The sequence below is a fragment of the Polypterus senegalus genome, chromosome 12 (assembly GCF_016835505.1).
Source record: "Polypterus senegalus isolate Bchr_013 chromosome 12, ASM1683550v1, whole genome shotgun sequence".
NCBI classification, from domain to species: domain Eukaryota; kingdom Metazoa; phylum Chordata; class Cladistia; order Polypteriformes; family Polypteridae; genus Polypterus; species Polypterus senegalus.
The window spans coordinates 37,097,809-37,118,615 of NC_053165.1; the positions used below are offsets into that span (position 1 = coordinate 37,097,809).

Below are 20,807 nucleotides of genomic sequence, written 5' to 3' on the forward strand. Positions count from 1 at the left end.
CTGGTTGCAGCATCGACTACTTATTAAATTAATCAATTGTATGTTGAGTCTTAGTTGTATTCCAGTTTCATCAAGTAAGTGCAAACATGGATTTTTGCAAATACAGTAATCTCTCCTTGATCGCGGGGGTTGCGTTCCAGACTCCTCCGCAATAGGTGAAAATCCGCGATGACTTGTCCGATAACGATGAGTTTAATTTTACTGCACAACAAAGGAGAGCATTACAGCTGTTCTAAAGGAGCCTCTTCAGGTGACTGTGTAGCACCGCCGTTGTTCTTCTAACCGGCAGTCTTCTATCCAAATCCTAAAGCAGATTCCATCCAGACTACTGCCTTATTACATCCACTTACAACTCGTTTTGCACCCTGGTTAAAAGGACACTGCAGCCGTAGATCTTATATTCCTTTCCTACTTTTTAAATAAAAAGAATCGTAGCCTCATTGATGCCATAATTGAGTCCTACAGCGGTGTAGCTTTTCCCTTCCTTCAACATATCCAAAACGTTTACCTTTTTGGCAATCATTAACATCTTACATTGGCGCTTGGGCACGGGCCCTGAAGCAGTAGCAGGAGCAGATCGTTTTGAAGCCATAATGAAGGGCTTGACTATGCACAAAGATAAACACAAAAGAGCACAAAAGTTAACTCTTTACACAGCAAAACACGTTGATGCTGAATGAGCGAGACGAGACTTCCTGATTAACGCTGCGGAATCGAATTCAGCGCTCCGTCGCTGAGCCATTCAGCACAAAGGAACTTAACTGCGTGCTCTGATTGGTTAGCTTCTCAGCCATCCGCCAATAGCGTCCCTTGTATGAAATCAACTGGGCAAACCAACTGAGGAAGCATGTACAGGAAGTAAAAAGACCCATTGTCCGCAGAACCCGAGAAGCAGCGAAAAATCCGCATTATATATTTAGATACTAGCAGAATACCCGCGCTTCGCAGCGGAGAAGTAGTGTGTTAAAGAAGATATGAAAAAGAAAAGCAAACATTTTAAAAATAACGTAAGATGATTGTTAATGTAATTGTTTTGTCATTGATATGAGTGTTGTTGTCATATCTATCTATTTATATATATATATATTTATATATACAGTATCTGTATGTATGTGTATATATATATATATATATATATATATATATATATATATATATGTAGCAAAATACCTGCGATTGGCAGCGAGAAGTAAAAAGAAAAGGAAACATTTTAATAATAACGTAACATGATTGACAATGTAATTGTTTTTTAATTGTCATGAGTGTTCTACATCTATACACGTATATATACACAGTTATATATATATATATATATATATATATACATATACACACATACATATATATATATACATATACATATATATACACATACTGTATATATACACACACACACACATATATACATACTGTATATACACATATACATATCTACATATATATATATTAGGGGTGGGACTCCACCCATTTTCTAACCCGCTGAATCCGAATACAGGGTCACGGGGGTCTGCTGGAGCCAATCCCAGCCAATACAGGGCACAAGGCAGGAACCAATCCTGGGCAGGGTGCCAACCCACCGCAGGACACACACAAACACACCCACACACCAAGCACACACTAGGGCCAATTTGGAATCGCCAATCCACCTAACCTGCATGTCTTTGGATAGTGGGAGGAAACCGGAGCGGGGGTGGGACTCGATTAAAAAAATTAATCCAATTAATTAGAGGCTGTGTAAGAATTAGTCTTGATTAATCGTATGTAATCGCACCGTAAATTTGCCCCAAATCGCAAATGTTTTTTTTAATTTAAAAGGGTTTTAGTGGGCGACAGAATCAAATAATAGACATGGACATGAATATTGTAAACTGAAGCTGTTTTAATTTCTGAAAAAAAGCTTTAAACTGCATTTGAATTCAAAACAGAAACAAAAATATCATCCCTGGTTAAAATTGGGCAGACTTAAAAATAAAGTGGTAGTTTAAGTACTTTAAGTACATTTTCAGAATAGTATTGTCTTTAAATAATAATAACCAAAATTTCAACATAAAGTGCAGTTTTTCTTCTTAAAAAATAAGTCAGAAACATAAAAGGTAATTTGACCAACTTAATCTTTAAACTCTGAGTAACATTAGCCAAAATTATTTTGTACATTAGGCTAAAACAGTGTGATCATTGAACATTTTGTAATTAGATGTAATTAGAATTACTAACGGTCACGGAAGTCCAATGATCCCCAGTAAGAGCCACAAAGTCCGCTTTCTGTAATGCATCTAATTTTGCTTGCTTTTCAGTGTGCACAAAACCATGCTTTTATCAAGGCTTCGCTCGGGTAGTCGAAATGATCAGTCGTAGGAACGCGCTTTATTCCGACTCTAACATTTTTGTAGCTGTGATGTGTGCATCAGTGTAATGGATGTACCAGGAAATCATGCATTGACAAAAGTTCCGTTTGCTTGGAATTGAAAGTGTGATTAAATGCGTTATTTTTAGCAGCGTTATGGAGTACATGCATGAAGCTTCTCAGCTGTGCTTGTGCTAAGAAAGGGAAACATTTTAAAAATAGCGTAACATGATTCTGCGTTAACCTAATATTTTTCATACGTCCCAAACCAAGGAGATGCGAAGGTAAAATGAATCGGGTAGCGCGTACATACTCAGTGCATCCCTCTCGGGAATCGAACCTCGAATGTCGGCGTTAGAGAAGACTCTACAATTGCGCCACAGCGTGTGGCTTGTCTATGCGAGAGTATGTACTGTAGATCGGGTATATATATACATTTATATATATACCCGCGTATCGCAGTGGAGAAGTAGAAGTTATGAAAAGAAAAGGGAACATTTTAAAAATAACGTAACATGATTGTCAATATACAGTAATTGTTTTGTGAGTGTTATTGAATGTTGCTGTCATCAAGGATTTGATTATCATTATTTGTTTCAATCAGGGTCGTATTTGCGATGTGTTGTGTTCAAGTTACATTCCGTGTTTGTCAATCGTTGTAAAGATAAGAGGTTTCATTCATCGATTAGTTTTTACTGCATCAATAAACAGCTCGTCTTCCTCTTTATCTGAGATGTGACAAACTGCATGCATGGGTTTTTTTACACTGTCTTCCTTTAGCGGGACATTCACTTTTTCCACCGTGTGCTTTGTTTCGCAGTAGCTGCACTTATGAATATGATTGTATGTATCAGGCGCTTCATATTTTTTGCTGCCTTCTCAATTGTGTAATTCGGTTTTGTTCAGCACTCTTTGGAACTGTTGCTTTTTGTCTGTGCACTGCGTCAGTTCCGCTTGAGTGAGCTTGGTGTTCTTGCATCGAAGGTTCCCAGCTGTGCTGGTGCCATCTCGTGTAATGTCAGCTAAGACCCGGCACTTAAAAGTTTCTTTGGCAGTTTCAATGAGTTTGTGCCAAACACCACCCTGACCATCTCATCTTCCTCTGCATAAGCACAGTCCTTCACCCGTGAATATTTACCGGCAGTGTTTGTATTGGATTGCCGCTGATGGACGGCCTTATATGGGCAGGCACTAAATTACAAACGGTAGTGGCAGCCTGTCTATGAACTTAATTTAATATAAACTTACAGTTCACGCCGTGCTTTGTTTCCGCAGTAGCTGTACTTATGAATATGCTTGTATGCATCATTTGCTTCATAATGTTTTTCTGCCTTCTCAATTGTAAAATGGCGTTTTGTGCTCATCGCTGTTTGGAGTTCTTCCTTGTTCTCTACGTACTTACGTAAGAGGTGTGATGATGTCACATGAAACTCCGCCCCCCACGGCCATCTCCAACTCAACTCCATTACATTATATGGAGAAAACTAGCTTCCAGTTATTACCCTTACGCGTAGAATTTCGAAATGAAGCCTGCCCAACTTTTGTAAGTAAGCTGTAAGGAATAAGCCTGCCAAATTTCAGCCTTCTACCATACGGGAAGTTGGAGAATTAGTGATGAGTCAGTGAGTGAGTGAGTGAGTGAGTGAGGGCTTTGCCTTTTATTAGTATAGATACTTACATATAAAATCTGCGACAGAGTGAAGCCGCAGAAGTCAAAGCGCGATATAAAATGTGCCTAGGTTAGATATGAAAAAAAGTATGGGTTCTATCTCAGATTCTGTTCAGTTATGACTTTTGTATGTTTTATTCACTTTTTGATGTGCCTGTGTCAGATGTGACCATTGAAAAGTGAAACAAAGAATAAATATTACTTGCTTTTCAATACATTCACTTGTGTTGGTTTAAAATTTGTTATTACTTGCTGCTTACCGGCTGCTGAAAATGTCTAGCCCATCTAAATTTCTTGGCTTGAAAATTCTGGCCCAGCTGAATTTCTAACTGAAAAGCCCTGACATACATCAACACTGATATACCCAATAAAACGCAGAAAAAAATCATTAACAAATTTTGAAAAATTGCCAAAGCATTTACCAATCCATATGGCAATAATCTTGTAATCGTAATATCAAGTAATGTCAATGTTGAAGTCAGTCTTCCATTTATCACCTTTCTTTATTCTAACTAAGGTGTAAACATTTCATAAAACTTAGTAGAAACAGATACATACTCGATTGAGAACAGATGATATTTTCTGATTTGGAGAGAGCACAGATTTCCCTTTTAGGAATATGAACCCTTGGCACAGTCGTAAGTTCATGTAGAGGTAATGAGCTAGATATATAATAATTAAAATCATCTTGGAAGTCTTTATAATATGATGGCAAATGATTAATAGTCTGTAATTCAACAGGCATATACTTTCCAAGCACACAGACTACAAAAAAATTCCACCTGTTCTTTCAAATATGGTGTTGTGATGTGATATTTTGCATATAACTTGATAAATATTTTGTATGTCTTTATTTGTAATTTAGGCAAAGCAATGTAATTTAGTGTTACTTTAGTGAGAAGCATTCATGTTTACCCCCACCCCCAGTGCTTGAGACAAATGTTTCTCTGCTAGAGTCTCTCTCTCATTCCCCACAAAAAGCCAGGCTGCCTAACTGGCAAACTTTAGCTCAGCAAATGGTTTTGGGGGATGGCAGGTGTTAAGATGTTCTATTTCCCCATTGGTCTGAGGAATGGCTGTTTGGAATTACCTTGTCTCAGAGGCCTTTAAGTACTATGACGCCTTATTGGCCCTAGGGCTTGGACAGAACTTATATATATTTACATGCTTAACGTCACACTACCTCTCTCTCTCTTACTAACTTCTGATGATGAAGAAATATCTCTTTCTTACTAACATATAATGAAGAAGACAACACAATGAAGAGCACAGCTTAGCAGCCATATTGAGCAGGCTTGCAGCATGTTCTGAAGAAAGCTGAGCACCAATGATGCCTTAATTAGAGACATTTTAAGTAACTAACAAGTCTGTGTGCCGCATGAACTAAACATCACCATTTAATCAGGTGGTATATTTGCCAATATTCAAATGTACTTTGCATATTATTATTATTTATGAATATTATCAATAATACATTATTTTATATGTAACTTAACTCCTGCTTGTCTTTTAATAACACCTAATTGCCTGAACTTATAGATATAGAAGGGAAGGTGGGGTAAGTTATATACTATAATACCTTATAAACAGTGGTAAGTGGATTTGAGGTGTTCTGACAGAGGCTACATACTAATAATACAACAGGGGAAAGTAGAGCAATATATTACTCTACCAAGATAAAACACATACACTAGAAGTTTATGCTAACATTAATATAACATTTCAACAAAAGAATTAGAATAAATTACACTATACAAATGTATCATAGCTATACTAGAAGACATTTGAGAACTGGCTTCTCCAGACCTACCATTGTTCCAATAACTAAATAAAATATTTTTATAAATCACATAAAATTGTTATCATTCCATCCAAACATCCACTTTGCACTATCTTGAAAAACGCTGCTTAGGATATGGTAAACTACTCCATAGCAGAAAACTGATTAAAAAAGGTACCTGTAACTTAGTACAAATGTGCAATAAGTAACATCTACTAGAACACAGAAGGAAGTTTAACATATGATCGATCGATCGATCGATAGATAGATTGATAGATAGATACTTTATTCATCCCAAGGGGAAATTCATACTCCAGCAGCAGCATACTAATGAAAAACAATATTATATTAAAGAGTGATAAAAATGCAGGTAAAACAGACAATAACTTAGTAAACTTGTTAACGTTTACACCTAACCCCCACCCGAGTGGCATTGAAGAGTTGCATAGTGTGGGTGAGGAACAAACTCCTCAGTCTGTCAGTGGAGCAGGACAGTGACAGCAATCTGTCGCTGAAGCTGTTCCTCTGTCTGGAGATGATCAGTGGATGCAGTGGATACTCCATGATTGACAGGAGCCTGCTCAGCGCCCGTCGCTCTACCACAGATGTAAAACTGTCCAGCTCCATGCCTATAATAGAGCCTGCCTTCCTCACCAATTTGTCCAGGCGTGAGGCGTCCTTCTTCTTTATACTGCCTCCCCAGCACACCACTGCATAGACGAGGGCGCTCACCGCAACTGTCTGATAGAACATCTGCAGAATCTTATTGCAGATGTTGAAGGGTGCCAGTCTTCTAAGGAAGTATAGTCGGCTCTGTCCTCTCTTGGACAGAGCATCAGTATTGGCAGTCCAGTCCAATTTATCATCCAGCTGCACTCCCAGGTATTTATAGGTCTGTACCCTCTGCACACAGTCACCTCTGATGATCACGGGGTCCATGAAGGGCCTGGGTCTGCTAAATCCACCATCAGTTCCTTGGTTTTGCTGGTGTTCAGGTATAAGTGGTTTGAGTCGCACCATTTAACAAAGTCCTTGTATAGGAACCTAATCAAGGACTTTGTTAAATGGTGCGACTCAACCCACTTACACCTGAACGCCAGCAAAAATGAAAAGACACAATTTAATCTCAATACATACAAGATTAAGGAAATGTAGTATACTCTACATACCATAAAATACACATATTGATCCCAAAACATAATTGCATTTACTTGAACAAAGCAACTGGAATGAAACTATTTTGCTTTTATAGTACAGAAGACAGATCACAAAGTTTATAATTCAATGGGACTGTGAATTGTGAAGGGAAGACAAAAATGAGAAGTCCTTGGCTAAAGGGATAAGTAAATGAAAATAGTTCATTAAATTAAAACTTTTAGCATTTGAATTGAAGACAGGGCTCTTGACCAATAAATGGACAGAGAGAGACGATCTTCAATTCAAAAGCTCAATCTTATTTAAACACTTCACAGTGCTGTGCTACCCTGATTTTCTGGAAGTGCTTATTTAATAAACTTTTTTTTTGGACATTGTGAGGGTACAACTGTGAAACCCAAGTGTTCAGTTCTTACTGCCATCTTTTTTGCAAACTATCTCCAATGTGCACTAATATGTTCGAGAATCCAATTTCTTGTTACTTATGGACTTCCATCAACAGTAATTGCTTTTGCTGATATTATGCAACTACCATGAAGGGCCTACATTTTTTTTGACTCAGTCAGTCCCACTCTGCTTGCTACAGATATTGAACATCCTTCTCCAGTATTGTCACCTGGCATAATGATGGAACTTCCCAGGGTTACCTTGTCCTCACAGCCTGTGCCTTTATTTTTTGTTTTGGCTGGGCACCCAATATGTTCAATTTATGTCTCAGTTGCTCTGTCTGAGCCTGTTGGTGCTGACTTCACTGCTCTTCCAAACTCTGCTCATCCCCCAATATTGCCACAGCTCAAGTCACAAAGAAGATTCTCATTGCTCAAGTGTGTTTATCTGGGAGTAAGGTGCCTGGAATTGTAATTGTAAAGGGTAAATACCGTAGATCACGTTATATAAGCCGAGAATTTCATCCTAGATTTTTGGCTTGGAGTTTGGGGGTCGGTTTATACAACGAGTATCGTTTCAGATTCAAGATTTCCAGCGCAATGCTGGTTTTGCCGATGAATATGGAAGTAAATTATGACGAAACCACAGAGCCATCTTTCAGATGAAGAAGTAACTTTGCAAGCCGGTACTTTAAATTAAATAAAGAATTTTTTCAAAAAAGTGTTTTAGTTGTTGATTTTATTAATAAAATTTATAATAAATTATTGGGAAGTTTAAAATGAAATTTTTTGTTTTATTTACGATCATTATCTTGCGTTAAGAAATGGATGCGGTCACGTGTATCCGCTTGCGCGATTGTAAACAAACAACCGAGAGCGTTAGTAGTGTCAGTCGGAGCCCAGATACATGTGTTTGTGGATGTAATTTCCGTCATTGCAGTGATTTACCTATATATATAATTCATTAAGACCATGCAAGCAAGACACATAATTGCTAAGGAAGGAAGAGAAGGTAAAAGTAAGCGATCGCAATCGAAACGAAGATGGACATTGTGTGGAAATATATCCTCCCTTCCTGCAGCCCAAAGATGTCAAATTAAATGGTGAGTACAGTATGAAATTGTTTCTAGAATAGAATGCCTTTTATTGTCACTATACGCATCTACAATAAGATTAAAAGCAGCTCCTTCAGTGCAGAAAAAAGTTCTGTATAGGGCTTGTATGGTTGTTTTTTAGCTTTAGCATAACGCTGGATCTGCAGCCCCGCTTCTGCTTTCTTTCCCTCCTCCGTCTGTATCGTCTCCTAGACCCGACAACAATCCACGGAGAGCCCGCTGGTCTCGCTATGTTGTCTGGGATATTGTGCGTGTGATGAAAAACACTCGAAACAGATGTCTGGCTCTGGACACCGATGTCTATAAGGTTCTGAATGGTGTAGCGGATGTTCGCCGAACCGATCATGCACAAACAAGGACAAAAAAAAAAAGTACAAAAACAACAAAAAAGTGCACTGAAAAGGAGAGCCCTGAGCCCTGAGCCGCTGCGACCATGTGTGGCGCCATGCTCCTAGCTTAATCGAAGAAGGCTATGCACTTTTTATAACTTTTTGGTTAGTACATTAGAAAAATTCTTGGTGTTTTGGTAAATTATGCACATTATATTATATATCAAAAATGCCGGCAGTCTCAAATTCTCGCCGATAAACATTTTAAATATACCCGAAGAGACACTTTTAAGGAAATTTAGAAAATTTTGCTTGGAGAAGGGGGTCGGCTTAAATACCGGTCATCGGCAAATACATGTAATTTAGTAGGTAGAGAAGGGGTTCGGCTAATATACCGGGTCGGCCTGTATTCCGGGATCTACGGTAATGTATCGTCATTTGGAATACATACATTTCATTTGTGTTCTGTGTCTACAACGATCTATGTAAATGTTGAATGACAGGAAATGTGAGGCAGGAATTGTTGAACATATAGGTAAAACAGAAATGTTTTTCGTATTTTAGTAATCATTGACAAAATGTAGACATGAAGTGTATAATGTGTGAAGACTGAAGTCCAAATATCAAATAAACACTTTCACAACAGGTACAAGCATAACAAAACGAGTGCGCTTTTATTCAAGAATATAACCGAAGAAGAATAAATTAGGTTAGGTTATAACACTGACACGACCGCTTCGGTGGTGCAGCTGCAAGAACTGCTGACTCATACTCAAGAGGTGGCTGGTTCAATTCCGGCCGCTTCCCAAAATTATTGTTTTAAGTAGTGAACTGTTCTTATTTTGTTACTATTAGAATAAAAAACATACATTTGATTTGAGTCTGTAACAACCACTGTAAAGTTATGGTACTAGTAAAAGTTAGCTTTTTTTTATATATATTTATTTTATTAATTTTATTAGAATCCATACAAAGCAATCAAGTTTTTACAAAAACAAAAATTGAGTTAAGAACAGATCGATCCCCACCCCTAAAAGAGAGAGCAAGCCAAACGGCGTAAAATTTAAGGCTTGTAAACATACTTAAATTAATAAATTCTCTGTGTTTCATGAACTTATTTTAAAATATTACTGATTAGATCCTGCCATGTTTTGAAAAAAGTCTGTACGGATCTCCTCTAACTGAGTATTTGATTTTTCCAATTTCAAATTATATAACACATCGGTTTCCCACTGACTTAAAAGAGGAGAGTTTGGGTTCTTCCAGTTTATCAGAATAAGTCTGCGTGCCAAAAGTGTAGTGAATGCAATCACAATTTGTTTGTCTTTCTCCACTTTAAGCCCCCCTGGAAGAACCCCAAACACAGCTGTTAATGGGTTAGGAGGGATTGTGAGTCCAAGCCTGTCTGAGAGGTAATTAAAAATTTTTGTCCAGAATAATGTTAATTTAGTGCAGGCCCAGAACATGTGACCCAGTGAGGCTGGAACTTGGTTGCAACATTCGCAGGTTGAATCATGCCCTGGAAACATTTTGGAGAGTTTTAGTCGAGACAGATGTGCTCGATATATAATTCTGAGTTGTATAATTGTATGCTTTGCGCATATGGAGCTCGAGTGAATTCTCTGCATTGCTACTTTCCACTCTTTTTCTGATATATTAATTGAAAGATCTTTTTCCCAGTGTCCTCTTGGATCTTTGAAAGGGAGGGATTGTAAGATGATTTTATATATTGTAGAGATGGAGTCTAAGTCCTTAAGATTGAGCAATATTTTTTCCAGCATGGATGAGGGTGCAAGATGAGGAAAATCTGGAAGGTTCTGTTTAACAAAGTTCCTGATTTGAAGATAGTGAAAGAAATGTGTAGCTGGAATGTTAAATTTGGAATGTAATTGTTCATAGGATGCAAATACGTTGTCTATATAAAGATCTCTAAGCAAGTTAATTCAAAATTTTTTCCAGATATTAAAAACTGCATATGTTTGTGAAGGTTGAAAGAGATGGTTCTCTTGCAGAGGTGCCACAGATAAAAGCTTCTCCATCTTAAAATGCTTTCTACATAGGTTCCAGATTCTAAGTGAGTGGAGCGCAATTAAGTTATTTGTATATTGCCGATAACGTGTGTTTATTGGAGCACAGAGCAAGGAATACAAAAAAGTACTTCAAGATTTTACTTCTATTGCGGTCCAAGCCTGTGTATGTTCTTCTATTTGTGTCCAGATTCTTATCGCCTATATATTTGCTGCCCAGTAATAAAACTGGAAGTTAGGTAGAGCCATGCCGCCTTCTGCCTTTTGTCTTTGTAGGGTCGCTCTTTTGATGCGTGGATGTTTTGAATTCCAAATAAATGAGGTTATTGTTGAATCTAATTGCCTAAAGAATGATTTATTATTGTATATTGGAATGTTTTGAAATAAAAAAGGAGCTTAGGGAGAATATTCATCTTAACAGTGTTAATTCTTCCAGGTAGTGTGAGATGAAGGGTTGACGATCTATGCAAGTCTTGTTTAATTTTTTCCATGCAGACGGCGAAATTTTGGTGATAAAGAGCTTTTACTTGTGATGTTTACCCCGAGGTATTTAAACTGTTCTGCAATGATAAAAGTTAGGGTATCTAATCTAATATTATATGCTTGAGAATTCACTGGAAAGAGTACACTTTTGTTCAGCTTTTTTTTTTATTCAGTTTTATTCTCTCAGTCACATTCACGCTCCCCCCAATCTGACACTGCTGTTTTCAAATAAATACATGTATGTGCTATAACATAGGTGAACTTAGATGAGGATGTTGTTTCTACATCGGAGAAAAAGAACAGAAGCCCTCCCCGCAATAAACGTCGACTCGCACATATGAACAACGCAGCAATACCAGACGTAAAGGTCAAAGATGGCATCATTTGGATGAAGCAACAGGTTAGTCATCATCCTGCCAGTGAATCTGCCACACACATCCTTCAATGAAACAGCAGCGCCTACAGAGCTCGCCAAGGAATCGCGCAAAGTTCTGTTTGCGATTATGTTTTTTGATGGTCTTTATATGAAAAATATTTACAGTATATGTTACTTATATAAAAGCCAGATTGAATGTTGTTTACCTATTTACCTTTATTTATTTACTTATCTTCCTACAGTGTAAACTCACAAGTAGACTGCAAAGCTTCCTATGCACAGGCATGTTGTTGACCATTAGAGACTGCACAATCCATTAAGGTTACAGAACAGACCCCTGCTGGAGCCTCTCCCTCTCTGAATTGATGGCATTTACCTCCATTCTTTTCACAAAAACAGTGATTACCACAGTTGGTGCTATGGTTTTTGCCTGGTTAGAACTACTTGTATTACCAGCGATCTAAGATACGATGCCCGTGACCGCTATCAGACTATCATGCGGCATTTGTGTGCGGAATGTGTTAAAAATTACAGATTTGCTGTGATCTCTGACATCTGGCAACAATTTCTTGAAAATTGCATTTTGAGTTACAACCCAGGGCAACATATTACTGTTGATGAGCAACTGTTTCCAACCAAGGTCCGTTGTCCTTTCTTGAAATACAACTCGATCAAGCCTGACAAATTTGGCATAAAGCTTTGGATTGCGGCAGATTTGGAGACGAAGTACATGTGCAATGCCATTCCTTATTTAGGAAAGGATACCAGCCATCCCACAGGAGAAAGACTTTCTGAGACTGTAATCATAAAGCTTATTGAGCCGTTTCTGGACAAAAGGAGAACTGTTAAAAAAGACAACGTCCTTAATATCACTTTCGCTGGCTAATAGACTGCTGCATCGCAGCACAACTCTGCTTGGCACTATGAATAAAGTGTGACGGGAACTTGATCTGCAGCTAAAGTCAGTTCAGTACACGAATAATTCTCCACACTGGTGTTAAGATCTGCCAGTGCCAAGCTGACAGTGTATTTGCCCAAAAAGAAAAAGTCTGTCTGCATTCTCTGTATAATGCACCATGATGTGGAGATTAGAAAAGATCGAAAAAAAAACAAAAATCAAACATGGTCACAGACTACAACCTCATAAAGGTGTGTGAATGAAAATAACAGTGCATGAGTGCAGCAATGTTTTCAGATTGGTACTAATTAGGTCATAGTTCGAACAGGAACATGCAGGTGGCCATTTGCTGTGTTCTACAACCTGCTTGACCTGGCGGTGATGAATGCACATGTACTATAAAAGACATGCACAGGAAAAAGAGGAGAGAAAAGAAGAGTGTTCATGGCTCACCTTGAAGAGGAACTTCGTTGTCGCTTCTTACAAGGTGATGGAAAAAGAGAAGACGATGCAACATTGACAAGCTTCTGTTCCAAGACTTTTGTTTCCCCCAGGAAAGAAAACTCTATGTCAGGTGCTCTTTCAGTGCAATAGGAACCACAACATAAAGAGGTGTGAAAATTGCAACAGGTACACATGTCGTAAATGTAGGAAGGACGGCCCTTGGGTGTGTGGGAACTGTTAACATTTGAATTTGATGATTGTATATAGTGTGGAACTGACTTCTCTGTACTATTTTTTTCTCTGGATGTCCTGGAGTACAAAAGACCACCAAAATGTGGAGACTGGGCAAGATCGGGGGTTGGGGTGCAGAGTAAACAAAACGTGGTCATGGACTACAACCACATGAAGGTATGCAAATGAATAGAATGTTGCATCAGTGCAACAATGTTTTCCGAAATGTACTATACAGGTCATAAAATGAATTATTCCAAATGTCATATATACCTGTGTGTCTCTTTTTTTGTAAATGCAGCTTTGACATCATGGACCAAAAAGTGCATACTAATTTAGCGTGAGCAGGAACACTGAAGAATAAAACTGAATAAAAAAAATTCAAGCGACAACAAGATACCAAGAAGGCATGATTCCCCAGTGTCTGTTTGACATGCTTTTATCCCTCCACATCAGAGAATTTCCAGTTCCATTTTCTCAAACCACCATTCACATGTACAGTTATTCCTAGTTACATACACCACTCACATCCACTGTTTTCCCAGTCCCAGTCTCGTTTTTGCACAAGATCTAACACCGTTTTTAAATAAAGAATAAAAAATAAGTTTGTTATACCACATCTTTTTCTGAAAACAGGGACATGTGGAGGCATGATGTGACTGACATAATAAAACTGAAAAAAAATGTTAACCTTTATAAGTACTATTAATTTACACTGGCTGTTATAGACTCAAATCAAATGTTTTTATTCTACAATAATAACAATAAGAGCAGCTCACTATTCAAAATGGTAATTCTGGGAAGCAGCTGAAATTGAACTGGCGACCTTTTGATTATGAGTCAGCAGTTCAAACTGCTGCACCACCCAAGTGGTCATATCAGCGTTGTACCCTAACCCAATTTTTTACTTCAGCTATATTCTTGAATAAAAGCGCTCTTGCTTTGTTATACTTGTACCATTTGTGAAAGTGTTTATTTGATATTTAGACTTCAGTATTCACACATTATACAGTACACTTCATGTCTACATTTTGTCAATAATTACTAGAACATGAAAAACGTTTGTTTTAGCCATGCGTCCAAAAATTCCTGCCTGAAATGTATGTATTCCAAATGACAATATATTATTTGCCCTCTACAATTCCAGGAACCTTACTCCCAGATTAACACACATTCGAGTACTGAGAATCTTCATTGAAACTTGAGCTGTGGGGTATGTAGCAGGCTGTTTGTGCTAATCTATACATTTGCAACACAAAAGACGCTAATGGAGAGGTGCAAAGGAATTTAAAGTGTCCCGGGATTACAAGTTTTTTTTGTAGGTTTCAGGGATTCTAGTGTTAAGGCCGTCCGGGAATACACCAAACACCACTGTTAATGGATTAGGAGTAATTGTAACACCAAGGCTCTCTGAAAGGCATTTAAAGATTTTGGTCCAGAATGATGTTCATTTGGTGCATGCCCAAAACATGTGGCACAGTAAGGCTGGAGCTTAATTACAATATTCAAAGTGTGGATCTTACCTTGAAAACATTTTGGACAATTTAAATGAGATAGATGAGCTCAATAAAAGATTTTAAGTTGAATAATTGTCTACTTTCCACATATGGAGCTAGAGTAAAATCTGCGCGTGGCTGCCTCCCACTCCTTTTCTGAAATGTTGAGTAAGAGATCTTTTTCCCACTGTACTCTGAGATGTTCAAAAGAAAGGGACTTTGAAATATTTTTAAATATTATAGAAATGCAGTCTTCAAGATTGATCAATATTTCTTCTGGAACAGAAATAGGTGGGAGGTGTGGAAACTTGAGTAGATTTCATTTAGCAAATTTAGTAATTTGGAAATAGTGGAAAAATTGTGTTGATGAGAAGCTAAATTTGGAGTGTAATTTTTCGTAGGATGCAAAGACATAATCTATATTGAAATCTCTAAATGATTTAATTGTGTACATTTTCCAAACATTATAAACTGTGTAAGTTTGAGACGGTGGAAAAGGGTGTTCATTGTGTAGAGGTGCCACAGATAAAAGCTTGTCTATCTTGAAGTGCTTCCTACATTGGTTCCATATTCTGAGTGAATGAAGGACAATTGAGTCGTTAATATATTGACAATAACCTGTATTTACTAGAGTAGAAAGCAAGGAATATAATGAGGTACTGTAGGATTTTATTTCTATTGCAGACCAAGCACGTCTGTGTTCACCTACTTGTGTCAATATCCAGGTTTTTATAGCTTGTCTATTTGCCACAGAATAATAAAACTGAAAGTTGGGTAGAGCCATGTCACCTTTTGCTTTAGGTTGTTGTATGGTCGTCCTTTGGATGTGTCGATGTTTTGAATTCCAGATAAATTAGGCTACGATTGAATCTAATTTCTTAAAAAAAAAAAAAAAGATTTGTTAATGTATATGGGGATGCTTCGAAATAGGAAAAGAAGCTTAGGAAGTACAGTATAAGCTGGTACCTGGGGGCTGGGAAGTCACCAATGCTGCAACACCAGAACGCCTGGGAGGTTTATAACACTCCAATGCCCAAGTGCTAAAAGATCACAGATGCTCTGATTTCATAGTCCCAAGAGATCACAGATGCTTATGTGCTAGAATGCCAAGAATTTGAGGACAAAATGCTGCATGAATGTCCCAAGAATGTCTTGTAGTTGGATAGCCCCGAAAGACTCCCGCTACCATCATATACTTCCTAGCCTAGTTGTGCTCTTCCCATCGTTCAGCCGTCCCAGCCCAATTGTGGTATTCCTGCTGTCCAGCTTTCCCAGCCTGGTTGTGAACTTTTTGTCTCATCATCCGACCTGGGCCAAACTCTTCAGATCTCACTATCCCTGTCAAGCCAAGGTATCTATGCTCAGTCATCTCAGTCAAAGAAAGACTTTTCTTTTAGTGAACCGTTTAGTTAGTGTTGGGAATGATGTGGTTAGTAGTGTCTGGTAGCCACCCCTTGTGTGGGGTGGGTTATGTTATGTTACAGCAAAAGTTTTTTTTTCCTGGCTTACACAGTATGTATTTTCTGCTTTATTGCTGCTTTTGTTATTTATTACATTATTATCATTTATTTTTTGTTTAATATGTTTGTTTATTGTTTGATATTTATGCATTGTGTATTTAAGTGTTCCTACATTCCTTGTACTTTGAGGGTGGAACCCCATGAGGAGGAAGCAACCTGATGTCACATCTGCTGGAACCACTCCCAGACTTAATATTTAAGGTGAAGAAGAAGGTCACAGCAGTGGTTCATTGAATTAATTGTTCATCGTTTTCCCTTGATTGTTGGATTTCGGATTGGGACTTGTTCACCATGGATTGCCTTTAAAAAAAACTTTTTTGCCCTTTATTTTTTCTTTTTCTAATTTTGTACTTTTTGTTTATTCTAAGTAAATACTCCATTTAAAAAGATCCATTGTTTCTCTCCCCGAAAGGGAAATTTTATATATTTAAAGAACATCTGGGATAACATTTTGAACTTTTATGAACAGCCTCCTATTTTTGGGCCTGGAAGGCTTAAGCAAGCTGCCCGACATTAGGCCTATGTCAATCAGGCTAGTAAAGGTCTGGCCTGCTTTCTGCCATTTTTGTGACACCCTTACCCAGCACATTTCCATCCACAATTCTATATATTGTTTTACAAAACAATTAAGAATGTGGGATTTTAAACCAATTAAATTATCATCCCTCATTCTTCGGAAGTACTTAAAGCAAAGGACACACACATAAGCACTCATTCAGTAATGGTTTTCATCAGTAGTCTGTGAACAAAAGAGAGTTCCAACATATTTGTTGCAGAAAATCATGTGTCTACCTCTCCAACCTTTTTACCTCAAGCTTGAATTTTCTTTAGTCTTGTTCATGCATTATGTTCACATATGGTTTTCATTTTAATATCCTTTTTCTCTTTTCCACTTCCTTTTTTCTGCCATCACTATAAGATCACTGAAAAGAACTCTCACGGCAGTTCTCATGCATGTATCAGCAATATCAAAATTCCAACCTTACATAAAACAATATCCTTCTTATATGGTATAGTTTTCACAAGTCAACTCTACTGCACACAGCACACATTACTCTGCTGAAGACTTTCCCAAAAACTCACCTCAGTGCTTTTATTGCATTCTGTTACAGGCTTTTTACAAATGAACAACTGTGTAATTTACAATTCTCTGCAAATGACTCACAAAAAAATCAAAGTGCATTTCAAAAACTTTAATCTTTTTCATTGCAAAGTAATCTTTCCTTCCTCAATAAAGCTTAAGAATCCAATTAGATATTCAACTTCAAGACCTTTATATGTCTTCATTAAAATACTGTGCTTTCCACATTATTCCAGTTGGGCAACCTGTTAAACTTCTTTTTATCTTCTTCAAAAATGTGCAACTAAACACGTTCATGTTTTCCTAGCCAACATCACTATACTAGTTGCTCTTTTCAGTTGACAATCTTTTATTCAAAATTTTCCATCTAATACATGCCTGTCTTGATAAACACTGCATGAAAAGAGCTGTATCCGGACAAATATGGTATGCGAAATCTCCGCTAAACTCTACGTTTGCCAGATGGATGAGGTGGAGTGCTTGGAAAGGTAGCATGCAAAAGGAAATTTTGTGAAACAACCAGATACCTCACGTATGTGGATGTATACAGGAATCGGTGGAAGTTTCAAAGAATCCTCACAGCTAGCAATGAGGTGTGATGGCTGTGAGGTGTAAGAGTCTTTCATATGTTAATGACTATCAAGTAGAGGTGTTGTCTTTGTTATCATAGCCGGGTGGGGGGATTAGCAGCAGGATGCATACTGCTCTTCCCAAAGAGGCTACAGTGCTCGCAGGAAGAGTCAAGCCATGCGCTTAAAAGAGTCAAGAGGGTGCATAACGTGGGCATTGCGGTAAGTTCAGCTTTATGTTAGCCGACAATATAGTAGAAAATTATACCTCGCCAAGTTAGCGCTTGGCTACACATCTACTTTTGTTCCTTGCGTCTAGCTTATTTAACAGTTTGTCACGTCCAAATTATACGATGTTGTTTGAAAATTCTTTGTTTCCCCATGCATGTATGCGTGTATCTACTAAAGCATTTTTAATTCAATGTTACAGGAAGCTGTAAGGCGCCTCCATAATTCGGAAAACAGCCCGCATAAATATGATCCACAAACTGGGTAAGCAGTTTTTTTTTTTTTTATATGCTATGCATGGGGTTTTATGTAATCATTTTAAATGTAATTAATGACACTACTCTCTTTCCACACAGAATAAGTTCACCTCATAACCAGGCAGTAATGACATATCTGCTGGAGGAATTAGAACAAAATTGAAGACGACTTTTGCAGATGCAGACCCTGAGTGTATAAAGGGTAATGTATACACTTAATATTTGTATATAAAGGGGAATTGTTATTATAATTATGTTCATGTCCCCTTTATTGTTGTCCCTCTAATAATTTTAATTGGTTTTATCACTTATATGAATTATTTTTTTATTCAGCATTTTTGAAGGACTTACTATGAGACATTGTGGAGGAAATACTTTTTGTCTCAGCCAGGAAAGTCCCAGCTAAGAGACTCCATTAAGATAGGGGCTAAAAACTGACAAAGGAAAGGACAAGTAAGTGTATAAATTAATATATAAATATAAATATAAATATATATATAAAGTTTGGTACATCTCTGGGTGTTTTTAGGGGTTAACATATGGTGTGTTTTGCAGTTGCTGGAGTCCAGGTCTAGTCATCCAAACAGATGCATAGAGAGAACTGTAGAAGACTGCAATTCTGGACCTGATGTCCGATGAAGAGGATGCCATCGTTGATAGAAGACTGGTGTGGGTTGTGAGGTCTCCATCTCACAGGAACCCACAATTGTCTGAGCTTTGCCAGCAGCTTCAGTCTAGATTGGAGGCGGATATGCGCTATGCTCTTACACACCATCAGCGTGTAAGAGCTGATGGAATCAGGCCAGAAGAAGATTCATTTTTGGAACTTTAATAAGCACTGGTGCATGTGTTTGTTTCATTGCTTTTAATTTACTTGCACCGTCATATTTGCACATTTTTTTCTCCATATTTTCAGTTTTTTCTTATTCCTACGTTGTATATTTATTAGTGTTTGGTTTTATTTTAATAAAAACATTTCTGAATCAATTTTATTCTCATTTTTTAAACGGTGCAGGTGATGTATAGTACAGTGGGGGGTGGGGGTGGGGAGTGTATATGGTCCGTCTACATACCTGCCCAATAACCAATCAAGTCACTAAGCTATGAGGGCTTGGGTTGGGCTGAATGAAAAGTGTGACCAATGGAAGTGTTGTTTTTTTTTAAATCAACCAATCAATATTGAGATAAAAGACCAATGTAGAACAGCAAAGTTGTGCAGAGGTGTAAAATGCAAATGGTTCTTGAGGTGTGAATGTCTCCATGAAAGAGCCTTGAGTGGATTATGTGCCATGGCAACAAATGGCTGTACCATGGAAGAATCCCTCAGCAAGATACATCCGAATTAGTATCAATCTGGAAGTATCCTAGGTTGCTGGAATTTGATGTATACACTCAGTGGTACTTGTAGGTACTTCCGAAAATCAGTGGTGTATACAGGAGTTTCCTAGTACAGATACACCACTTTTCATGCAGTGAAATGTACTGTATTTGCATCATTGCCAAACAAGTCTTACCTTTCAAATCTTGTCATTATTTTGGCATATATTTTAAGATCCTAAACACATTCTTGTTTCACAAGTTAATGTGGAAACTTGTGCCTAATTGTTTCTTGCATGTTAAAGTGTTTTGGTAGTGTTCCACTTTGCCTAAGCATGTCTCTACTTGTCTCCTTCACCTCTTTTTTTGCTACTTCTTAAAACTCCTTCTCTTCTACTCAAGTGTGTCTACTGCAGTAAATACACTCTTCATCTAACAACCTACCTGTTTAACGACTGCGCAGACTAACTGAATAGGTGGTAGTGTATGCTGTATGAGAATTCAATGTCAAGCATCTCATCTCGCATCACCCTTTCTCAGTCTCATTCCCGCAAGTCGATCAGTATTCGCTACACTAGCATTCGTAATCTCCAACATACATATTTCATCTATAAATTAATATTTTATTGTGCACCCTATAGTACAAGATGTCAGCAAAACCTACTGCCAGTACAGTATGCTTGAAATATCAGTAAGGGGTGGCTCCTTGCTTATCAACCAATTTGCTTAATGGCCCAGTTGCAGGAATGGAACTCAATCATTAATATTCTAAACTTGGTTTAAAGTTTTCTTTTTCTAGATCTGCAATAAACATTCACTATTTTCACAGATAAAAATGTTTCCTTCAACAACTTCAGGCTAAAATTGGTTAGCCTATAATATATGCATTTTATAAAGGGCTCATTATGTCACACAAATTGGACCATGGCTTATCAAAAACAAAATTCTTTCATTGGTTTTGATTTCCACTCTTACAAATACTTTACAGTGCCCTGAGGCACTCAGGATATCACAAACAACAAACTGCACTATTTGTTTTAAATTAACTGGAGTGCTTTTATAGGGTCTTCTCAGGTTCCTTTTATGATATAGTAGAGAACAA

The 20,807-nt window shown here is 37.7% G+C and overlaps 1 protein-coding gene and 1 long non-coding RNA gene across 2 annotated transcripts in view; one reads left to right on the forward strand and one right to left on the reverse strand.

Moving 5' to 3' along the window:
* LOC120540257 (centromere protein P) overlaps positions 1 to 20,807 on the reverse strand; it is a 337,335-nt gene that overhangs the window by 272,299 nt on the left and 44,229 nt on the right. The gene's annotated exons all lie outside the window — the stretch shown is intronic.
* On the forward strand, positions 18,435 to 19,261 carry LOC120540259. Its single transcript, XR_005635783.1, has 3 exons — positions 18,435 to 18,590; positions 18,722 to 18,841; positions 18,944 to 19,261. It is a non-coding gene; the product is annotated as an uncharacterized LOC120540259 (long non-coding RNA).